Raw genomic sequence first — 22,348 nt, 5'->3', positions numbered from 1 at the left:
AGAAGGCACTGCAAAACTGGAGGGGCTCCAGACTGGGGGAGGTAGGGGGTGGGGGCAGGGGAGAGAAAGCCATGAGGTTCAGCTCTATAAACAACAGAATGAATGACAATGTTGCTGTGTTTTAATTTAGAAATATCCATGCAAGCCATGCTTGTTAGCTTTTTTTTAAATGTTTAATTCAAACTAATGAAAAATTGAAAGGAAATGAGATGTTCCATGAGATTTAGCAAACCACTGAATAGGTCTTATGGAATCTGACTGTAAAATTAGTTATGGAGAACTTTGGGCAAAAGCCACTCCTGAGATTAAAACGCTGCCCACCTGTTCCTAAAAGGTGGTGGTGCACACTATGAGGCCTCCGGTGGGGCTGTGCAAGGCCACTGTTCTTGTCCCATTACTAATTACCTAGAACATGAAATTTTTTTAAAAAGTGCAACTTTAGGGCAGCCCGGGTGGCTCAGCAGTTTAGCGCTGCCTTGAGCCTGGGGTGTGATCCTGGAGACCCAGGATCGAGTCCCACATCAGGCTTTCCTGCATGGAGCCTGCTTCTCCCTCTGCCTGTGTCTCTGCCTCTCTCTCTTTTCGTGTCTCTCATAAATAAATAAAATCTTTGAAAAAAATAGTGCAACTTTAGTCTACGAGCTGTGCTCAGTTGAGGTTTCTTGGCCAAAATACCACAGATTAACCAATGAAGAGAGAACTTTTTAAAAATCAGATTCTGAGATTATTTGTGTGTATATGTGGTATATGCATATGCATGGGTATTGAGATAGATGGAAATGGCACACAGATGTGACAATCTGTGAATTAGAAACCACAAGAAAAGCCATCATTGAATAGTTATAATACTTCTCTTGCATGGAGCTGAGTATCTCATGAATTTGTTTATCTTCAAAAGCTGAAACAATTTGGGGTAATGAACTTTCATCCCCTGAGTGTCTAGACTTAACCTTACCATGGTGCCTTCATGTGAGTGGAAGGGAGATGTTTGAGCCTACTACATATTCTCTTCCTTTCCTTCTAGCTGATGGGGAATTTAGTAGAATTCCATGTTAATGCAGCAAGAACCTGTGAGTTAAATCCAGTTAGTTTAGTTCTGTTATTTAGATTTTCATACATCATTCTGGCTTACCAGCCATCTTGAAAATTGGCTAGAACAATGAATACAGATTATCCCTTGTTGCTAGCAAGCCTGTGTGTGTTGTGCCCCATGCTCTAGGCACACTGAGCTTCTCTAAGCAATTTCCAGGCTCTGGGCTTTTGCAGGGCTGTTTCCTTGGCCTGGCCTGCTCTATTTTTTTCTGCCTTTCTTTCCTGGCTAACTTCTCAGGTTGCAATTTTAATACAGCTTCTACAGAAAAGACATCCCTGACTATCTATACTGCTCCCATTGCATCTGTACCAAGTTCCTCCTCCATAGTGCTCTCTTATAGCACCCTGCTCTTTCATCACTTGTGACTCTCTGTGTGCTGGCTTGGTTGTTGACTGTTGTTTTCTACCACCCTGTAAGGGCAGGGACACTTTCTGTCTGGTTCCCACTGCTTCCCCAGCACCTAGCAGAGTGTCAGACATATGGACACTCAGTTGCTGAATGGGTAAAAGTTCTGCCAACAGAAGGTAGTAATCTCTAGAAATGTTTTATTGTAGGGATAGAAATCCCTTAGAGGTCATGTGACTCTAACTAACCGTTGGAGACATCAGCTCCATGTTAACTGGTTGCACTTTGGTTGTTTTCATTCTCTTCTACAGGTCATTCTTCTGGCAATTGGCATGCAATGTGTGTTTCCAATTTCTTGCTATAAGAAACAATGCAGCTGTCAATATTCTTACATATGTTTCATTGTGCACATTTGCAACAATTTCCCCAGAGCCTATGCTTAGAAATGGAACTGGTAGGTAATAGGATATGCAAATCCTTATCTTTACAAGTTAACACCACTTATTTTCCAGAGTAGCTGTTCCAATCATCACTCCCAGTAGCTGTATCTGAGCGTTCCTGTTGCTCCACTTTCTTGGCAAGTTTTGATTTGAACAGATTTCTTAACATTTGCTAATCTTGTGAGTGCAAAATGGCAGGTTTAATTTTCATGAGTCCAATCTGTTTGGCCCAGAGGTTGCACACTGGTTGTGCATGGCTGAATGGGGCCTGTGATCTGGATGCCATCCATGGATGTGTTTGTTTGACCAAAGGATATTTTTTGAACCAAAAACTTGAGTTGGTTGCCAACATTTGAAAAATGGAAGATTTCACTTAAGAGTCTGGACTTCTGCTTTTTTCTTGGGGAAAAAAATGGGAAGACATCACTACACAGGGCCCATGTTCACATATGACAACAACTGGCAGTAGTTGAGAAGCAGCTACCATTGCTGGTCATTCAAGTGATAACTCTTTGCAATTGGACACAGTCTTACAGCCAGCCTATATCTTGTGGTTATCTCAGCTTTCTGGCCCCTGTAGACTTTTAAATTGTTTGCCCTGTTTTGAGCCTTTGTAAAATTGAGAAAGGCCTTGATAGATGGGTGCCCCCTTCACCCAAGTTTAACCAGGAATAGCCTTGCACAACAGCACTGGACACGTGGCTCCAGATAAAGATTAGAACAGTTGCGGGGCTCAGGTCTACTTCTTCCCTAAAACTTCTTCCCATTCATTTCCCTCTGCTGTGTCCTGCTCCTTTCTTTTATCCCTTCCTCAGATGTGATCTTCCCTGACTCTGAACTTCCTAAGCCCCTTTGTCTGTACTCCTCCTGAAACATCTATTTATTTTCATGAACTATTATGGTTATTCGTGGCCTTCCCCCCTTTCTTCTCTTTTGTGGAAAGCCCCTTGAGGTTTGGGACCATGTATTTACATGTCTGTCTTTTTAATGCTTGTTTATTTGTTTATTTTTGGTCCTTCATGGTACTTTAAAGTGGTGGCTTACACAGGGAAGTCTTATCTATTCATTTCAATACACATTTACTAAGCGCTCATATACCAGGCATTGTGCCGGGCACTAGGACCAGGAGATGCCATCATTGCCTTCAAGGATCTAATAGAATCCTGGGGGAAAGGACTACATTTGTTCCTTCCTTCCCTCCTTCCTTTAAACAACAAAATATGGGGACACCTGGGTGACTTACTGGTTGAGCATCTGCCTTTGGCTCAGGTTGTGATCTCTGGGTCCTGGGATCAAGTTCTGCATCAGGCTTCCTGCATGGATGGAGCCTGCTTCTCCCTCTGCCTATGTTTCCGCCTCTATCTCTGTGTCTCTCACGAATAAATAAATAAAACCTTAAAAAAATATGTTGAATGCTTACTATGGGCCAGATACCGCCCTAAAGGCTGGAGAGAGAAGCAGACAAGATCCTATCTCCTGGAACTTACAGACTAGTGATGGCACAGACGCTCAGTTGCCTAAGACCTAAGAAGCTAGCCTACCCTGGGAGTCAAGCATGGGAAAGAAGCTAAGACCTGAGCTGATCTGAATCTAACCAGATGGGCTAACCAGATGAGCTTCTGGCTATGACAACCTCCCCACGAGAATATGTCCCTCTCAAAGGACCTTCCCCACCTATCCCTAGAAGAGGAGAAGAGGAAGCACAAGAAGAAGTACCTACTGCAGAGCCCCAGCTCCTACTTCATGGATGGGACATGCCCAGGATGCTACCAAAACCACCGTCTTTAGCCACCACAAGCAGTGGTTTTGTGTGTTGGCTGCTCCACTATTCTTTGCCAGCTTACAGGAAGAAAAGCAAGGCTTACAGAAGGATGCTCCTTCAGACAGAAGCAGTGCTAAAAGCATCCTGAATCAAGATGAGTGAGAAACTATCCTAATAAATACATTTTGGATTAAAAGAGAAGCAGCAGCAGCAGCTAACCAGATGAAGTGGGGAGGTGGAAAGGAATATTTCTTCCATGTCCACGCAGAAGAGCTAATGTGTAAGAGTTAGTTATGGTGAGATGGAGGCCCAGCTCTCAGGCGAGGGAGCGGAGTCAATGTAAGCTGGAACTGAGAGTGTCGGGCACCAGGACAGTGGGACATGAAGCTAGAGATGCAGGTAAGGGTCAGACCCCAAAAAGAACTGAGTGCAATCAAGCATTTAGCTGTTAACTAAAGGTGCATGAGACACTCAGTTGTTGATTGAATTAATGCACAGGTAAGTGAATATATAGCTGAGTATTCTGGAAACTTACCATCTGCTAGAGAAGTTAGGAGGTTGGGTAGAAGTTGGAGGTTGCAATTGTTTAATCAGGAGGGGAGAGAATGGATGTCGAACATTTCAGAGACCTAGCTACCATGACAAGAATCCTGTGAGCCTGGAGATTTATTAAAGATGGATGGCTCTTTGCCCTCACACCTGACTGGAAAAGGAATGGCCTTCCTCAGGCTTCCATAGTTCTGGAAAAGAGGAGGATTGTTGCCTGGGGAGGATTAGCTGAAATAGGTCCATAATGAGCCAGCCCTAAGTCATTGACAGCACTTGGCATTTAACTGTAAGGAGCGGGTCTTATTTCCTAAGCTCTTGCCTTGCTAGTGTACCTCAAGGCTTCTCATGCGAACAATCCTAATAAGTCGATTTTTTTCTCCTTCTGCTGCATTGAGGCTGCCTGAAAGCTTCCTGCCCCTGAGTTGATATTCTAGGCCATGCTGGTGGCAGAGCTTTCTCAGGCGCACAATTGAAATCTAAAGCATCCTTGGGGAAAGCTCCCCTTTGACCCAATGCAACTCTTGACTGGAAGAACTTTCTTCTCACGGGGTTTATTACAATTGATTCCTGAAAATTATAGCAAAGTGTAAGGCCCTGCTGGCCTGTGACTGGTTTGTGTGTCTGTTCATTCTGTTGTTAATTTACCCAGTATTAAGAAAAAGAGCCTCCTGTGGCCCTCTACTTGCTGCCATCCACCTCTACCCTTTTGTGCTCTCTGGACTTTTGTTTGGAATGCCCTCTTTCCTTTCAAGGGCCATGTCTTCCATAAAGTCTCTCCAATAATCCCAGACCACAATGCTACATCTCCTTCCTGACCTGCTCGTAACTCTTACCAATTACTCTGTATGTGTTGCATTTGATTATATTATTTATTTGTACACCTTTTTATATGTATGTGCCTTGAGTCTGCAAGTTACAACTTGGTAGTAGCCCAATAACTATTTGCTGAATGTATTAATGACGTATAAAACTGAAGGATGAGGACTGAGTGATATCCCTCTTTGCTTGCCCCTGCTATGCTGCATCCATTGATGGGACCATAAGAAATACTCAGTGAATATTTTTGAAGCAAATGAAATAACAGAAGTTAGACTGGAGGGTAGTACATCACAGTGATTAAGAGCATAGAATATCGAATCAAGTAACTCTAATAAGTTACAAGCTAAGGATGTAGATGAGTTCAGTAACTTCTTTGTGGCTTAGTTTCTCCATTTGTAAAATGGGGTTTGTAGCAGTGTCTACTTAAAAACGTTTTGCTGGAGGTTGAATAAGGTAATGACTATATACAAAGCTAACTAAAGGCAGCTAAAATGAGCCACAAAGTGGGCTGTGAACAATTTAACTGCACAGGTATGTTGAGGGTTCGACTAAAGCTTTGAGATTGAAAAGGGAAGCAAAGAAGTAGACAGCTTTGTTGGAGCTTAGAATCAACCTCAAAATAATACAAGCCTCTAGGGAACATTCCAAGTTAAGTGACCTGTAACAGATAGGGACATCAAAAAGTAAAATCAAGCAGGATGGAGCAGACTAGTTGTTCCCAAATTCACACCCCTCATACCCCTTATGGTTATTCCCTTTTAATTCTTTTTCTATACTCAAAGAGAAAAATTTGATGGCATTTTCATTTGATGGAATCTTAGTTTGGTGGTTCTCATCCAGCCACACTTGAACACTTGCTGATCTTTACCGTGGAGGAGAGCCTTCACCTCTGGCTGCAATCATTTGACAGCCCATTGTATATCTTAGCCAGAATTCAATGTCATTGTTCTGCTACTTATTTTTATGACTATCTTTTATTTAAGTAATACTGGATTTTCCATTAATAGTAATATAAAGTTTCCTTTTACATTTTGAGGAAAAAAAGAAATCAATAATTAAAAATTAAGTAGATCTTAAGTCTCGGAGGTCCACAGTTAAATAAAATATCATGAAAGAGTTCTAGGAGTTATGCAACCTAGGCATTTCACTTCGTTTGCCCGAGCCTCCCATTTTCTGGTCTATAACGTGAATGAGTTGGACAAGAGAGAATTGCTGTGGTTCTGTCTCGCTTGTATGTTCAAGCATTTGGTCGGGGGAGGTGTTAGAAAAATTCTCCTTGACGGTGGAGGGCTGACTTGGCTTGGAAGAGTTTGCTTTGCAGGGAGGTGGTGAACGGTGAGGCTGAACAGATGCACTGTGCCAGGGACACGTGGGGTGTATTTATTCTCTGGCTATGTTTATTCATGTGCACCAGCCCCAAGTTTGCCATCCTTATTTTAGGACTGAAAATGTTCGTTTCAGACCCAAACTTGGAATTGGCAAGTAAAACGACACCAACATGTGGCCAGTTGAACTCTTATTTCCCCATATTTCCTTCGACCATATTTCCATATGACCTTGGAAAAGACAACATTTTCATTCCTCTTAAAGAAATGGCTCTAGGTGGGTCCTGTTCTCTAATTTCTGTTATGCTAATAGCTATCATTTACCTAGCTTTTAGTAGTACCTGGCGCACTGCAAAGCACTGTAAGCATTTTATATTGCTAATCTGGCAACAGTTTGAAGAGGGAGACACTGCTATTCCTCTTTTACAGTGAGGTAACTGGGGCTCAGAGAACTTAAGTGACTTGCCCAATGTCACACAGCTCGTAAGAGACAGGAATGGGATTCAAATACGGCTCCGTTGGGTTCCAAAGTCCGTGCTTTGAAATCGTTACGTTATACATTGTTAGCATTTTCTGTATCAGATTTTTTTGAATCTTGAGATGAAAAATCTATGAGTTGAGGACTTGAATTCAAGGGTTACTTTTTGTAAAAGAAACTTAATGTATTCGAGAAATGTTAACCGAATGGAATACTATCAGGTTATTAAAATCACAAGCGTAGGGACCGCACTAATGCAGGAAAACGTTCATGTGACATACCACTCACACTGGTGAAAAGCCAGTGTGGGGGGAATGTACATACTGATCACAATGCTGCTAATATAATCTTAATATATGTCGTCAGGGACCTCACAGAATTTGGAGGATATGGATAGTTCAGAGGTCAGTGTCTTTTAGGCTCTTTTTTTCTGCAAGATTAATATATAAATTTATGCAGAGGAGTGAGGAAGGGTTTTTTTTTTTTTTTTAATGGGACTAAACCAGCATTCATTTTAAAAGAAGTATAGCTATGGCTAGAGCCCTAAACTTGCACATTATGGGACCACCTGAAGCAATGACCTGCTGCTTGGGACCAGACTGAAGTAAAAATCTCTCCTGAACTTCCACTCCTCTGTGGTCCTGAGTCCACTTCATGGAATCAGAATTTGGAGAGAAGCTTCCTCGTACCAGAAGTTTGTAAACGTTTTGGGTAACTGACCTCAAGAAAAATCCATACATGCATACGCATAGAATACTTTGCAAACCCATGAGCCCCTGGGCCTATGTGAAGCACCTGCTAAAAAACTCTTCTGAAATCCCAGCTTGGATGGTTGGGATAAAGTTAGGTCAACCTGACAGGGTCTGATTTCATGGCAGGAAAGCAGAAATGTTCATTCTGGTGGTCTCGTTGGTGTGGGGTCCTTCGCAACTGTTCCCGTGTTCATGACTATCTTCCAGGCTGGACAGAGCAAATGATGCTGTGGTTTTAAGAGTGCCGTTTTGGGAACTGGTTGCTAGGATTAAAATGCCAGTCTTGTTATTTATTACCTATATAAAACTGAGTGTGCTACTTAATTTTTCTGAACTTCTGTCTCTCCTATAAAGCGGAGATGAGCAGTGGATATGAGCTAATGGCGAGGAGGAGGACATTGAAATTTCACTGACTGGTTGTGAAAATTCAATAATACACGTCATGTAAGCACTTAGCACAGTGCCTGGCACAGAGAAAACCCTAAGTAAACAACTTACTTAAGATAGCACACTAGTAATGAGCATGGTGGAGCCTCTATCCCAGATTATTCTTCAAGCTCATTTCTCCTTATGCATTATTAGAAGTCATATAATGCATCGTGCATTTCCTATCTACGTACGGAACTAGGTAGCTATATACTAACCATATATTTTTTCCTTTTTTCCCTTTCACATAAATTAGGTATCTTTTCAGAGAAATTAGTGAAATGAGTCAAAAAGTATGCCTGTCAATAAATTTTACTTCAACAACAGTGAAGATTTGTTCTTGAGACATTCTTGTAAAATTTTGTCATTTAAATCAAAGGCTTCCCTGGCTAAAGCTTGCTAGTAATTTATGTGAAATTGCCAGTGGTTAAGCAAGCCCTATGTCTGCAGCTACCCCCTTGTTCTCTCCAAGGGCCTCCTTTCCAGATGCTGTCTCCCTGGGCCTGCGGTGAGTCTCCCCCACCTGCATCTCTCAGTTCAAAAGTTACTTCCTCCATCTTCCTTCATCCCCACCCTGATTCCTTGTCCACCCCCAACCCCACCTAATTAGCAGTTCCTCTGCTGGAAGTTCTCCTTTATTGTATTTACTTCCATCTCTAATTAAAGTGAGTGATGATTTGACTCCTATCTGTTTTCTCCACCAGACTATAACAAACAGGAAAGCAGCATCTGTATATTGTGCATCACTTTTGGTTGAATAAGCCAATAAACATGTTCTTTGGGCACTCACTACTGCACCCTTCCCTAGGACTGAATCTTCCATTCTCACAGAAAACTTTCAGGCAGGTAGCATTTATTCTTCCTACATCCCAGAAAGCAGAGGGGCAGAGTGTATAAATAACTTGCTTCAGATTACAGGGTAGGTAAATGGTTGGGGCCTCACCTCCTCCGGTGATTTCTGACCCTCAGGCAGTGAAAGGCAGGAGTCTGCAAACCTCTGTAGGGCCAGAAGCAAAAATCTTAAGAGTTCTCTAATACCCCAGAGAATGGCAGTCTGCAGCTAGTCAATTAGAAGAGCATCATCAAAAACTAAGTCCCCCTGACTAATGAGGTGCCCCAAATTGAGATGTCACTTATAATATCTTTCCTCCTACACTATCTGGATCAAAATCCCAAGGTAAAGGAGTCATTTTCATTTTTTCTAAGGGAAATCTAAACACTTGAACATTAAAAAACAACTTGTCCTCAGAGAGAGAGAGTTAAAATAGGTTTCAGTATTAACTTCTTAATGATTTTTGAAATATGCAGATCTTGTTGGAACAGATGTGCCACAAATGGATGGTATCCAATGTCCTGTTAAAATCTGGGATGCCTCAGAGACTATAAAAATAAAATTCTAAACACAATTTCATCCTGGCAAAGGCTGGATAACCATTCTGGATTGGACCAAAATATCTAATTGGCTCGGGTGCAGAGGATCAATGGCATTCTCCAGTTGGTGAACTTCTTCTGTGAAGATTAAATGGAATCATGAGATTGTAATTAGTCGTAATTATAGCAATAGTTTCTTCTGTCTTTTCTCTTTGCTGAAGCACTCGCCTGTGATGGCTTTGAGATAACTTATTCCTGAGCCTGGAAAGAGCTCTGAAAAAGAAGTTTTCCATTCAATTCTCTAATACCCCACTTATGCTTTAGGACAAAAACCAATTGCCTTTAGAGTTAGTCATTTCAAAGGTTTTTTCTTTCTTCTGCCTCAAAGTAAAGCAGAAGCAGTGAAGTAGGTTGGGGAAGTAGCAAGTCCAGCTACAAGGTACAAACCAAACTTCCTCACTGAGGGACACTGTACCTGAGATGGAGATACTAGTAACAACAAATGAAATCAGATAGAGGCTCATTTCCTTGGGAAGGACAGGAATAAGAAGCTGCCGCTTACACCCCAGGCTCTTTGCACAACCTCTGGTTTTGCTCTTTTCCAGCTATGGAGTGTTGACATAAACTACTCCTAGGATGTCTGGAGCACCTCCCCTGTGGAATGCTGGTTTTATTCTTTCATCTCCCATCCAATTGCTGAGTTCCATACTTTTCCTCCACTCAGTAAAAGAATTCTTTGGTGAAAATACCCATCACTTCCATTCCTTTTTTGAGCCCATTCTTGAAGGAAATGTAGAGTAATATGAGTCCTGCCAGGCCCGTGTATGGAAAAATTCTAGAAACTTCTTACCCTGGGCAAGGAGATTCCAGGCCCTGATTCCAGGCCCTACTGAGGTCTGGAAATACAGCAGACAGGGTCAGAGTGCATTTATAGCTTGTCTTGGAGCCTTCTAGAAGGAATATATGCCTTGTGAGATTGTTATTCCTCAGAAGTAAGAAGAATAATGAGCTACAATTATATAGTGATTACTATGTGCCAGCCAGTCAATCAACGGATCTTTCTTGCATGCACACGTCGTTGCCAGTACCATTTGCACCCCTGGGAATAAAGCAAGGAAAACGTTGCAGATCCAGTGCTTACCCTGGCCCTTATATTTGCAGTGGGAAGCTGCCTCTTTGAAGCTCCGTATTTGACATTTTTCGCTGTGAAAAAGGAATTCGACTCGCTAAGGCATTCTGGGCATCAGAGTTAAGGAAGAGGGAGAAGAAATTCCAGGGAGATGGCCGGGGTGAGACCAGTGGTTCTCAAATGCCGGACCAGACCAGCAGCACCCACAGCTGGGAACCTGTCTTAGGTACACATTTCTCAGGCCCCACCCCACAGCCAGTGAGCCAGAAACTCTGGGGGTGGGGCCCGCAAGCTGTGTTTTGCAAACCCGCCACAGATTCTGACGTTTGCTGAACCTTCAGAACCATTGGATTGGACCTAAGGAAGAGTGCTCTTCCTGGGAGAGTTTCCCAGCAGCACACCAAACAGCCGCTGCCAGTGGAGCACAGTTCCCCACCACTGGGGAGTCTGCAAAGAAGATGACTTGAAGAACAAATAGAGGGTGTGGGCGTCAGCATTTCCCAAGCTTATTTAACAATGAAATAATTTTATAATTATGAGGTACTGACAGGACACCAATGGGAGCTTAGGAAATAGAACGCGTTAAACAGATTGCACAAAATGCTCCCGAAGGAAATAATTGCCCTATAAATAAACGAAATAATTTGCCAGTAAATTGTAAAGTTGTTTTTTTGATACTTTATAATGTACAAACATATTAGGCCAATAAGATAATTGATGTATTAATGTGAATGCTGCTAATATACTTTATCTCCAAACCCCTTAGGACCCAGGGCTTCAACTCCCTTCTCACACCCCAGTCTTGCCAGTCTTGTCCTGTGTCCTTGCTCCCAGGAGGCCTGTTCAGGCCTTTCTAGCTTATCAATCCTGATGGGCCTGTGCTTGTCCCTCTAAGTGCAGCCCATCTGTCTGCTCACAAATCTGTTCTGATGGGATAGCAGTTGTTAATGAGTTATTGGTTCATCTCTTGGGGGATCTGTTTGCTTTTTCACTGGAGCCTTCTAGAGCCAATGCCGGCTAGGGGGAGAGTTTTAGAAAGTCAACCTGGCAGAAGGGCTTGATGTGGAGAGAATTTCTCAGGGTCGGCCCCCAGAATAATTTCCTGCCTCAGAATTATCCAGTGCTTTCTGAAAAGAAAATTCTCTCCTTCTACCCAGATACATTGAGGCACATGTCTGCAAATGTGGCCTGGATCTGCCTTTTTTAAGTGTCCCAGAGGAGTCATGGACTCCCTTACGTTTGCAAACCATGGGAGCCCAGTCTCCTCCACAGCTCCTATGGAATCATCCTTTTAAGCTCAGTCAAGTCCATATTTGACTTCTCTGGTATTTTCCAGAGAGAAGAATATTCTTCTCTGGAGTTCTGACTGCCTCAAGACCTGACAATGAAGGCGAATTATAACCACTGACTTGGCCTGAATTTGATAGGGGGTATGGGAGAGACAGGATGTGCTTGCCGTACTCCTGTCACTCCAGCAAAGTCTCAGTCTGCTACCTCCTTGGGGTTCTAAGTCTATTTGCTTTTCTCCCAGTGGGTACAGGGATGGGTGGGGATGATAGGATGAAGACAGGGAGACAGAAACACTTTATTCTGCTTTTCCTATAACTATTGTATGTGAATAGATACCTGTTTATGGTCATTTATTCTTCCCCCTAATATTTTGGCCTCATTTAGACTGGGGATTAACATGATCAAGAGGCAGCCCTCTGGGTTCCTTTGCAATAATCTAAAAATAAAGAAAGCCCAAAGGATCCATTCCTTCTTCTCATTAATTTGAAGGAAGGCAGATGGTGCCCAATAACCTGGTTTGAATTGCCAGTGAAGCTCATCATCCTATTGCTATGCACTTGCTGTTAAATTTAACGGATGGTGTTAGGTGTGCAGAATGAGCTCAGAGAAAGGTTATCCTGTGCCCATAGGGCAGGAAAGCAAGAAAGGGTGTAAGTCTGAGAAGGAGGGTGTTTTAAGGCATGTGAACAACTGAGGAAGACTCTGAACTATTGAGACAGAGGGGAAAGTATGGCAGGTGGAGATGAATTGGCAGGAAAGAAGCACTTTCTGAGAAACCTGAGGATGTCCAAGTTGTAAATTCGAGGGCCCAACCATGTCTCACTTGTCACTCCTTTCCTGTCATCCTTACATGCTTCCTGGGCAGTCCATAAATGCGAGCTGAATGAGCGGTGGATAATATAACAGGAGGAAAGAACAAAGAAAGTAGGACCAAGAAAGGGAGAGGACACGAATTCCCACCACAAAGTTGCAAGAAAGAGTCCTAGGCTGGGGGAACTTGGGTTGTAGTCCTGACCCCAATATGATGTCGCTGAGAAAATTCTCACAAATCACAGATGGTGGAAGGTGGGAAGGAACCACATTGCATAAGTAACCTGCCTCCTTCATCTGGAACTAGAACTCAAGACTTCAAACCTTCTAGTGCTGTTTCCACAGGCGTCAACAAACTTGCTCCTTCCTTGCGTGCTCAGTGAATGGTTTACTGATTTTTCTAACTCAAAATTGTTAATTCTGCTGGTTTTTTAAAATGTCAAAATTAACTGACTGGACTGGAAGATCGATAAGATCTGGAATTCTAGTGTGTGCTCTATTCCATTTGTAAAGGGCCAAGTTTGTCTTGTTTTGTTTTGATAGTACCTAAAATGTTAGGGTCCCCGAACCAGCTTAACTCAGTTATGAGAATGGGAAAAGCCTGAGGGGTCAATTTCCCTAGAGAAGAATCAGTTGTGGCTTGGTCATCTCTGCTCCAGGAATCAGACATCTTGCTCTAATGCTGGGTTTATGTAACGTTCACCTGCCTCTTATCTATTCCTTTTATGCCGTTCATTATTACTATTCTTTTTTAAGAGAACCACCTCTCCTTCCGTCTCATGTCATGTGGTTATGGGAGGCCTGACCCTGCACCTCCCACTCCCTAGCCAGGTTTAGCCACCCGCTGGCCACAGTGTTTGTTTCAAGAATGAGAATTTAACTCAACACAGCTTAATGAGTTTCAGCCTCAGAATTTTTGTCAAAATAATTGAGATTGAGGCTTCCCCTTTCCCTAGGAGTCACTAAACTACATGAATATAAGCTTGAAGTTTCAGATGGCTATTGGCTCTTGAGAGGAGCCTGCACCTGACAATGTAGCCAACATAGAGCCACTCAAAAGTGGACAGAGATGAATTCCAGGTGACACCCAGATGACTAGTTGACAACCTGGATTAAGCCATATCTGAAGGTAGGTTTACCCCTGGAGTCTTCAGTTCAATGGGCTAGTGAATTCTCTCCTTTTGCTAAAGTTTGTTTTAATTGTATTTTTGTCATTTGAAATGAAAAATTTCCCAAATAACAGATACCTTGGTACTCAGGGCTATGTGCAGAGAGGGGAGAAAAAAACATCTGCAAAGTAATGAGCCTGTACAGAGAGCAGCAGCCTCTGTACAACCAGCTGCAGGGAGCAGGCTTTAGCAATATTATGTTGTTAGAACTGAAATCCAACTGACCAGTTTATGTCTGATCTGTTACAGTCATAGAGACAGTATGGTGAGGCAGGGGTTGGCAAAGCATTGTCTTCAATTCTGGAAAGTTTAAGAAGGCAGATTCCTGGAATTTCCCTGGATCAACTGATTCAGATTCTGGGAGTGGAGGCCTGGGCTCTGCTTTCTTACAAGATCCCCAGGGTACACACTGAAGTTTAAGATCCACTATCATGGTAATGAGAGGCCAGACTTTGAAATTAGAAGATCTGGATTTGAAGGTGGCCTCCACCACCTCCTTTTAAACTCAGTTTTCTTGTCAGTAAAATAGAAATGATAATAATTTACAGAATTGTGAGGATAAATGAGGTAATGTGTGCACATAAAGCACTTAAGCCGGTGTTTGTAGAGAAGAACAATCCAAATATTGTTATTATTAAAATCTAAAACTATAAGAGAAAGGAGCATGCCTGCGAAATCTCACAAGGACAGATAAACATAATGTGTGAAGTACGGTGCTCCTCAGAGTACAGGACATTACATGCATGGTGGGTAAAATCAGAGGTTCTCGAGTCAGAGTGCCTCAGTCAAATTCTGTTTCTGCCACTCACCAGCCGTGTGATCTCCTACTTGACTGCTTTGTGCCTCAGTTTTCTCATCTGTAAAACAGGATTAAGAGTGGTACTTAACACAGCATTTTGGCAATGACTAAATAGGAAAATAAATGCAAAGGACAGAAACAACACTTCCCCTTTTCTGGTTACTGTGATGCTTTTCCCTTATGCTTCACACCTACATTGCTTTATTCCTCTGGGACCCTCTCCCATTGGCTCTTGCCTCTCTTACTGAATGAGGAAATTAGATTCAGAAGGAGGGCCTCCCACTCGTAGCTCTTGACTTGAGCTGAAGCCCCGTAACGAGGCTAGCTGGGGAGGGGTAGAGATACCTGCTTTGTGGTGTGGGGGCCTGGTTCTTGTACCGACAACCTACATGTTAGGAGAAATGTCTGGAACTTCCAACTGACATTTGCAAAGTGCCAAAGTCCCAAAGCATTTCCCCTCTGATCAAGCCCAAGGTAACGTCAGGGCCCAATGTATTAATTAAGCAAATGAAGAACAAACTGCCATCTTTGGGCTGTAAGTCATTCTAACGGATGTAGTTCTCTAGTCCTGCCTGCAAGATCCGCGTAGGTATGGAACATTCAAAGATCTGTTCAATACAACTTTTTAGTGAAAAAAAAAAAATGCTAGCAAGCCATATAACAAGCATATAACTGCAGGAGAAAATGACTATTTGGCTGTGCTGTAAAAGTGCTTGGAAGAGTTGGAAGAAATGTCTAAACCTGAAATCCCCGTTGGGCCTCCTCTTCCTTACCTGTTAAATAAGAAGATGATCTTCAATGTTTCTTTTAACCTTGGTTATTTAAGATTCTTAGGTTCCACATTCTGTAATGTTATTCAAAGTTTCTTCTCTGAGGAAGTCTCTCCATCCCTCTAAATTTCCAACAGGATGGGTGACATCTGCAGTTGAAACCAGGCCATGTTGTCGAACAGTTGGCAAATGTAAGCTATTCTCTTCTCAGTAGAATGGGTGCAGGGTTGCATATTAATTTACAATTACTCATAAAGTAGACGGCAAAGGCTTCTCTTTTGTCAACACTTGGACATACAAATTAGGTAATATTGAATGGGCAATGAATATTTCATTTCCACCTTGCCTCATGATGCCAATCACCTTAAATGAAACTAGATTAGCATCAGAAGTGACTCACACTTGGTTAGGTATCCAAGTCCGGCCCCTCAGACTTGCTGCATTTTGGCCTCAATTTGTGAGCCAAATTCTCTCACTGACTATGCAAGGGCAGAAGAAGAACTACATTAAACCAACTTCCAGTTTATACTGGGTATGAACTTCAGTGTCTCAAAGTAATCTCAGGTTCTGACAGTATGGCAGAACAGATTCATAGAAGGGCTGAATTAAAAAAATAGAAATAGAATTTTATAAAATTCTGGCATGACAGACAAGAAAAAAAATCCTCCGGTGCAAGGATTGAAGAGGAAAATCAAAGCCAGGATTGTAGTGGAGGGCTGGCATTTCAGCAAAATTTCTGACCCAGATATTGGCCCTAACAGTGAAAGGTTGGGGACTTGACACTTGCTAGATCTCCAGGAGATGTGGCCTCAGGCCCTTGCTGGGCAGGGAAACCAGACCTGAGCTTCAACATAAAGCTCTGAGCATTGACAAGTTACACTGTCCATAGGGTGGCAAGTATAAAATCTCCACATTTGAGTCTAATAAAGCGGGAAGAATGCTTGCCACCTGTCTAAAGCCCTAGTTTATAGAGGAAAATAAGTTATATCCAAAGAAACCAAAATCCCAAATCTGTGCCACATATAGGTGTGGTATCTAAATGTGTACTACTCCTAAGACAGCACAAGCTGCTTGGGTCAGTTGAGCCCTTAGGATAAAATAGAAGCAATTGTGAAACTATTGGAACACAAATAGCCACAAAGGATGCACACAGGGAAATGAACCACCATGAGTGAGACTCAGCAGGTGCAGAAAAAAAGAGAAAGAGCACCCTAAGAATAAGAAATAATAGAAATATCTGTAGGAGACTATAAGAATATTTGAATGCTCTTATGAAGAAATTAAATAAGAAATATTTGAAACTATTAAAGATGAGAGAAGGAATAGAATGATAAAAGAAGCAGCAGATTTTTAAAAAAGGATTTTACTTATTTATTCATGACAGACACAGAGAGAGAGGCAGAGACACAGGCAGAGGGAGAAGCAGGCTCCATGCAGGGAGCCCGACGCGGGACTTGATCCTGGGTCTCCAGGACAACACCCCCGGCCGAAAGCGGCGCTAAACTGCTGGGCCACCAGGGCTGCCCAGAAGCAGCAGATTTTAAGAAATTATACAAACAGAGCTCCCATATAGGTTGACCAACTATCTCGCTTTACCCAGGACTGAGGGATTTCCCAGGACACAAGATTTTGAGTGCTAAAATAGAGTCTCAGGTGAACCAGGCTAGTTGCTCACCCTACCTCCACTGGTAATTGAAGAGATATTAATAAAGGAACTATTCACAAGCTTATGGACATGGCTTGGGGAGCCCAACAAGAAAAGATGAAGTACTCTGAACCCAACAATAATTAGAAGCCACCTCTAAGTCTGAACAGGCAGGAAGAAGGTGTGGTTCCTAAAACCCAGTGAAATAAGTAAGCTCCATGGAGCTGACAGGAGCCTTTAGTGGAGGGAAACACATTAATTTCCTCCCACCTTCTCTCTGAGCTTTTTTTTTTCTCCCTGAGCTTATACTGGGGCCTCTCACTGGCTAAACTCCATCAAAAGCCAAAGGACAAGGGAACCCATTGACCTAGGCAATACAGATCAGCCTCTTGAGACAAAGAGCAAGGTAAAGGATGATACAGAATGGATCTTGGGGGGCAAATAGAAAAAAAAAAACAGGAAAAATGCACAACTAAATTGGCCATCTGAAAACTCAGGAGACATCATGCCCTATTAAAGCAGGTCACACAATATCAGAATTAGAAGAAAGAAAACCAAGACAAGAGTTATGAAAGCTGAGCCCTGGTGACCTATCCAGTCATCACAATTGATGTGACTGTGAAAGCTCTTCTTTACATCAAACCACTCATCCATTACTAAATCATGGAATCTTTCTAGAAGAGTTCTCCAACTGGACATCCAGGGGTCAAATCTTATTTGTAGTGTGGTTTGTTCTACACGATATTTTTAAATAAGTCTGAATGACCCAACAATATTGAAGAAGTCAGGAGAATTCACATTAGAAAATGGATTTCTAGCGTTCATGTTTCTATGTTCTTGAGTAGCAACACTTGCCAAACGAACTAGTTTGGGCGGTCCTCACCCCACCTCAGTTCCCCACTGGCCTTACCTGGCCCTCTGTACATTTATACAACCCATTTGCTCCTCATAGGGATCTGATTTGCAACCCTTGAATGAGCTCTTTCAGCTTTCAGCTTTAACAATCTGTGAAATATAAGTCAGGCTGTATTTTTTGCATATGAACATAGGCTTTTTGAATTTTCTAATCTAGGTAGATTGGGAAGTTGGCAGGTGTTTATTTTTGCGTATCTTCCTGTATATCTTAAACACAGCACATATGCAGTTTTATGAAGCATATGGTTTTCCATGCGCATAACTACACTTTGTTGATTTTTTCTTTCCCTAAGTTCTCCAAAAGCCCAGTAGAATAAACACAAGCTGCCACTTGGAAAACAGTTCTGAGAAAGAGCCCAGCTGGGGCAGAAGAAATGAGGGGATTCAAAAAGCTGCCAAGTGACCGTATTTTGGGTATAGGTTTCTACGGTTCATGAAGACCACAATACTTCTTCTCCCCTTTGCATGGTATATGGTGAGCATGAGTGTGAAGCAACCCACTGGTGGGTGCCTTGGCTTTTTAGCTTGTGGTGAAGGAGCAGAAAGGCAAATTCAGCTTCTCTATCCATGGCAGACTTTCAGTGGAAAACACCTGGAAACATTTTACTGAGTGATGGGCCCTGGGTTATAATCTTCTGCCAGCAGCTGTGGCAGGAGGTCCCAGTGAACAGGAGATTCTTTTCTAGGCTCAGGGGAGAGATAAATTTGAAAAGGAGTTTTTCCTCCATAGACCAGCCCTGCTTAAGAGGTGCAAACAGTGAATTGTCAGGCCAGGGAACCTTAGATAACCATTCTTGGAAATTGCAGGAACATAACCCAGAGGGATCAAGAAACTGGTGCTGTCTAGCCAGCATTCTGCGCTCAAGCTAACCGCTTGCCTGACTCACAGAGGACCACCCGTCAGCCTTCCCTCAGTGCTTCATCTGTACTTGGCTTCGACCACTGCTGGAAAATGATTAGGCCAAAGGATTAAAGTGTTGAAAGAGAAGCTCCTAACTCTTTTTCTAGAATAAACAAGGATTGTGGGATGAATATAGAATATGCATTAATTTTCCTGTAGACAAGACTGGTGCTAATCCCCTTCACCTCCAGGAAAGGTCAATGTGTTTTGTGTGTTTCAGGCTGAACTAGCACCTGCCGAAGTTGTTAAGGAGAAAAGTTTGTCTTGACATCTCCTGTTCCCTTTATGAGATCTCGTTCATTGCCCACCGTTTACCATTCCCACACCTTCCTGGATTTTTGGCCCTTCCTATCGGCTTCATGTACCTGTCTCACCTGCCAGCTACCTGTCCTGCAGCCCCCACCACAACTTCCCTCTCCTCCTTGTCACTGCGTCATGGAGGTTTCCTACTAGGTAGGATGACAATAGAATTTTATGTCCCAACTAGCACATTTTTAAGAGTAAAAGAGTGCTATTAATAATGATACCTACATGACAACATTTTACCCACCCCAAAGAATATATTTATATTTCCACAGGGTCTTCCAGAAATATTTTTATCTTGACCCAACAAAGATATCTAAGGTTGAGGATTCAGATATTTTGACATATTAGCAGGTGAACGGGAACAGGGGGCAGGTAGGGCTTTTGCAGCAGGCTATATCAAAACAAGTGAGTGGCTAGGGAGACCCACTTGGAAATAAATAAATCTGAATCATACCCTTAGGAACTTTTAATTTAATTTGGAAAGTCAGGACTGGCGGGATGAAAAAGTACTTGAGACAGGTTTGGAGAAAAAAGTGATGTATTTTGCCTTTAAAATAAAACAAACTTTAGGGGTGCCTGTGTGGCTCAGTCCGTGAAGCATCTGCCTTTAGCTTAGGTCATGATCCCAGGGTCCTGGGATTGAGCCCTGTGTCAGGCTCCCTGCTCAGTGGGGAATCTGCTTCTCCCTCTCCCTCTGCCCTTCCTACCCCTGCTTGTGTTCTTTCTCTCAAATAAACAAAATCTATTAAAAAAATAAAATAAAAACAAGCTTTAACCCTACATCCCCATTTCATTCCAATAATGAAAAACAAAATTCTGAATTACTATTGACAGAGCTGGGAACTTACATTCTGTGGTGGCAAAAAGAAGTAACTAGATCACAACATACAAGAAATTGTTAATAAATATGGTGAGTACAATCAACTAGGGACAGAAGCAAATGACCAAGAAGGGAGGACCACTTTTAGGTATAGTCAAGGAAGGCTTCTTGGAGGAGGTGGCATTTATCGGAAACCTGAAGCATGAGAATGACTCGGTCAAGTGAAGGGGCAAAGGAGAGTGTCCAGGCAAAAGGGACAGTATGTACAAAGGCCTGGATTACTAGGGCAGGCTTGAAACCCTAAGAGAAGCTCATATGCCTAGAGAAAGGGGAGGGAAGGACGGTGTGGAATAAGGTAAAGTAGAAAGGGGGCGTATTTTAAAGGCCTCTAAAAGGAGTTTGAATTTTATTCTCAATGCAGTGAGGATCCTTTGAAGTTTGTAAAGTTAAAAATGCTGAAACACACAGAACTTAAGTGCGCCATTCTACCAAGAATAACAAGTGCGTACACCCTATGACAAATTCCCTAGTTGTGATGTAGAATATTTTGATTCCTTCTAGAAAATTCCCTTATGTCCCCTTCAAATCAATTACCACCCCCAATAGGTAATCACTCTTCTGATTTCTATCCCCATATATTTGTTTTGCTTATTCTTTTTTGTTTGTTTGTTTTTTAGAGAGAGCACGGCACAAGATGGGGAGTTGGGTGGGGGAAAAAAGAGAGGGAAAGAGAACATCCTAAGCAAGCTCCATGCCCAGTGAGGTCTCACAACCCTGAGATCATAACCCGAGCTGAAATCAAGAGTCAGATGCTTTACCAATGGAGATCCAGGCATCCCTATTTTACTTATCCTTAACTTCATACATTTGAAATCATGTAATATGTATTATTTTGAGTCTAGCTTTAGTGCGCCATAATGTTTTGGGGATTCATCCAAGTTATTGAATTCTTTGTATTGTTAAATATCATTTAATCGTATGAATATACCACAATTGGCTCATCCACTCTCTTGTTGAAGGACTTTTATCCTTCAGTTTTTGGCTTTTCTGAATAAAACTGCTGTAAACGTTTCTGTATGGGTTTCCTTGAGAACATATACTTTCACTTCTTTTGGGTAAATAACTGGAGTGAAATTGCTGGATTATAAGTAGGTATATTACTATTCTTTCTTTTATGTTTAGAATGAATCCACTTTATGGAGGAATCATTTACAGAAAATAAAATCCACCTATTTTAAATAAATCATTTGATGAGTTTTGACAAATGTGTACAGTATATAAACATTCACCATAAGCATAACAAAGAACATTTATATGTTCTTAGGAATCTAAGAATCTAAGAAATGTTCTAAAGAACATTTATATGTTCTTTAGGAATCCTCCTAAATTCCCTTATATCCCTTTGGAGTCAATGAGTTCCTCATCCATTGTCTTTGCCAACCATTGATCTGATTCCTGTTGCCATAGTTTTGCCTTTTCTAGACTTTCATATATTAATGAAATCATGTTATATAATATTTTATGTCTCATTTCTTTCACTTAGACTAATGCCTTTGGGATTCCTCCGTGCTGACACATGCACCGGTTGTTCATTCCTGTGTGTTGCTGAAGAGTATTCCATGTAATGGATATGCCACAATTTGTTTATTCATTCATCAGTTGATGGATACTTAGGTAGTTTATAGTTGGGGCTGTCATTAAAAAAAAAAGCTGCTATAAGCATTCAAGTATAAGCCTTCATGAGATCCTATGTTTCATTTCTCTTGGGTACATAAGAGTGGAGTTGCTGAATTATGTGGTAAATGTGTGTTCAGTTTATATGAAAGTGAAGTTTATATGAATTCCAAAGTAGCTGTGCCATTTTGCATTTCCATGAGAAATGCGTAAGAATGCCAGGGACCTCATGTCCTTTCTGGTTTTAGCCATTCTCGTTAGTGTGTAATAGAATGTCATTTGGTTTTGATTTTGACAGTTTGATTATGGTATATCTAGGCATGGATCTCCTTAAGCTTTTCCCACCTGACATTTGTTGAGCATTTTGGATGGGTAGGTTGATGCTTTTCCTCAAATTTGGCTAGTTTTGGACCATTATTTCTTCTAGTATTCTTTCTGCCCCTTACCATGACCACCCTCCTTACAGGACTCCAATTTTGCATATTTGATGGTGTTTTCCATAGGTTTCTGAGGTGTTCCAGAGGTCTCTGAGGCTCTGTTAATTTTTCTTTATTCTTTTTTCTTCTAATTCTTCAGACTGGTTAATCTGAGAGGACCAACTTTGTATTTGCTAAATCTTTTTTCAGCTAGCTCAAATATGCTGTTGTGCTGCTCTAGTGAGTTTTCACTTTGGTTATTCTACTTTTTGACTCCATTATTTCTATTTGGTTCTTTTATATAGTTTCTATCTCTTTATCAATATAAAGAGACATTGTGTTTG

At 41.8% G+C, this 22,348-nt stretch overlaps 1 long non-coding RNA gene and 1 pseudogene across 1 annotated transcript in view; one reads left to right on the top strand and one right to left on the bottom strand.

The window, feature by feature from the left end:
* The first annotated feature begins 3,525 nt into the window (after positions 1 to 3,525).
* LOC140631415 (small ribosomal subunit protein eS27-like) lies at positions 3,526 to 3,777 on the top strand (annotated as a pseudogene).
* Positions 3,778 to 14,566: 10,789 nt separating this feature from the next.
* LOC140631584 (uncharacterized) overlaps positions 14,567 to 22,348 on the bottom strand; it is a 57,920-nt gene continuing 50,138 nt past the window's right edge. Inside the window, exon 3 of the long non-coding RNA XR_012029122.1 lies at positions 14,567 to 14,615. This is a non-coding gene — a long non-coding RNA (uncharacterized lncRNA). The remainder of the gene's footprint in view (positions 14,616 to 22,348) is intronic.

The sequence above is a fragment of the Canis lupus genome, chromosome 4 (genome assembly GCF_048164855.1).
Source record: "Canis lupus baileyi chromosome 4, mCanLup2.hap1, whole genome shotgun sequence".
NCBI lineage: Eukaryota > Metazoa > Chordata > Mammalia > Carnivora > Canidae > Canis > Canis lupus.
This window is presented reverse-complemented; position numbering and strand designations above follow the sequence as displayed.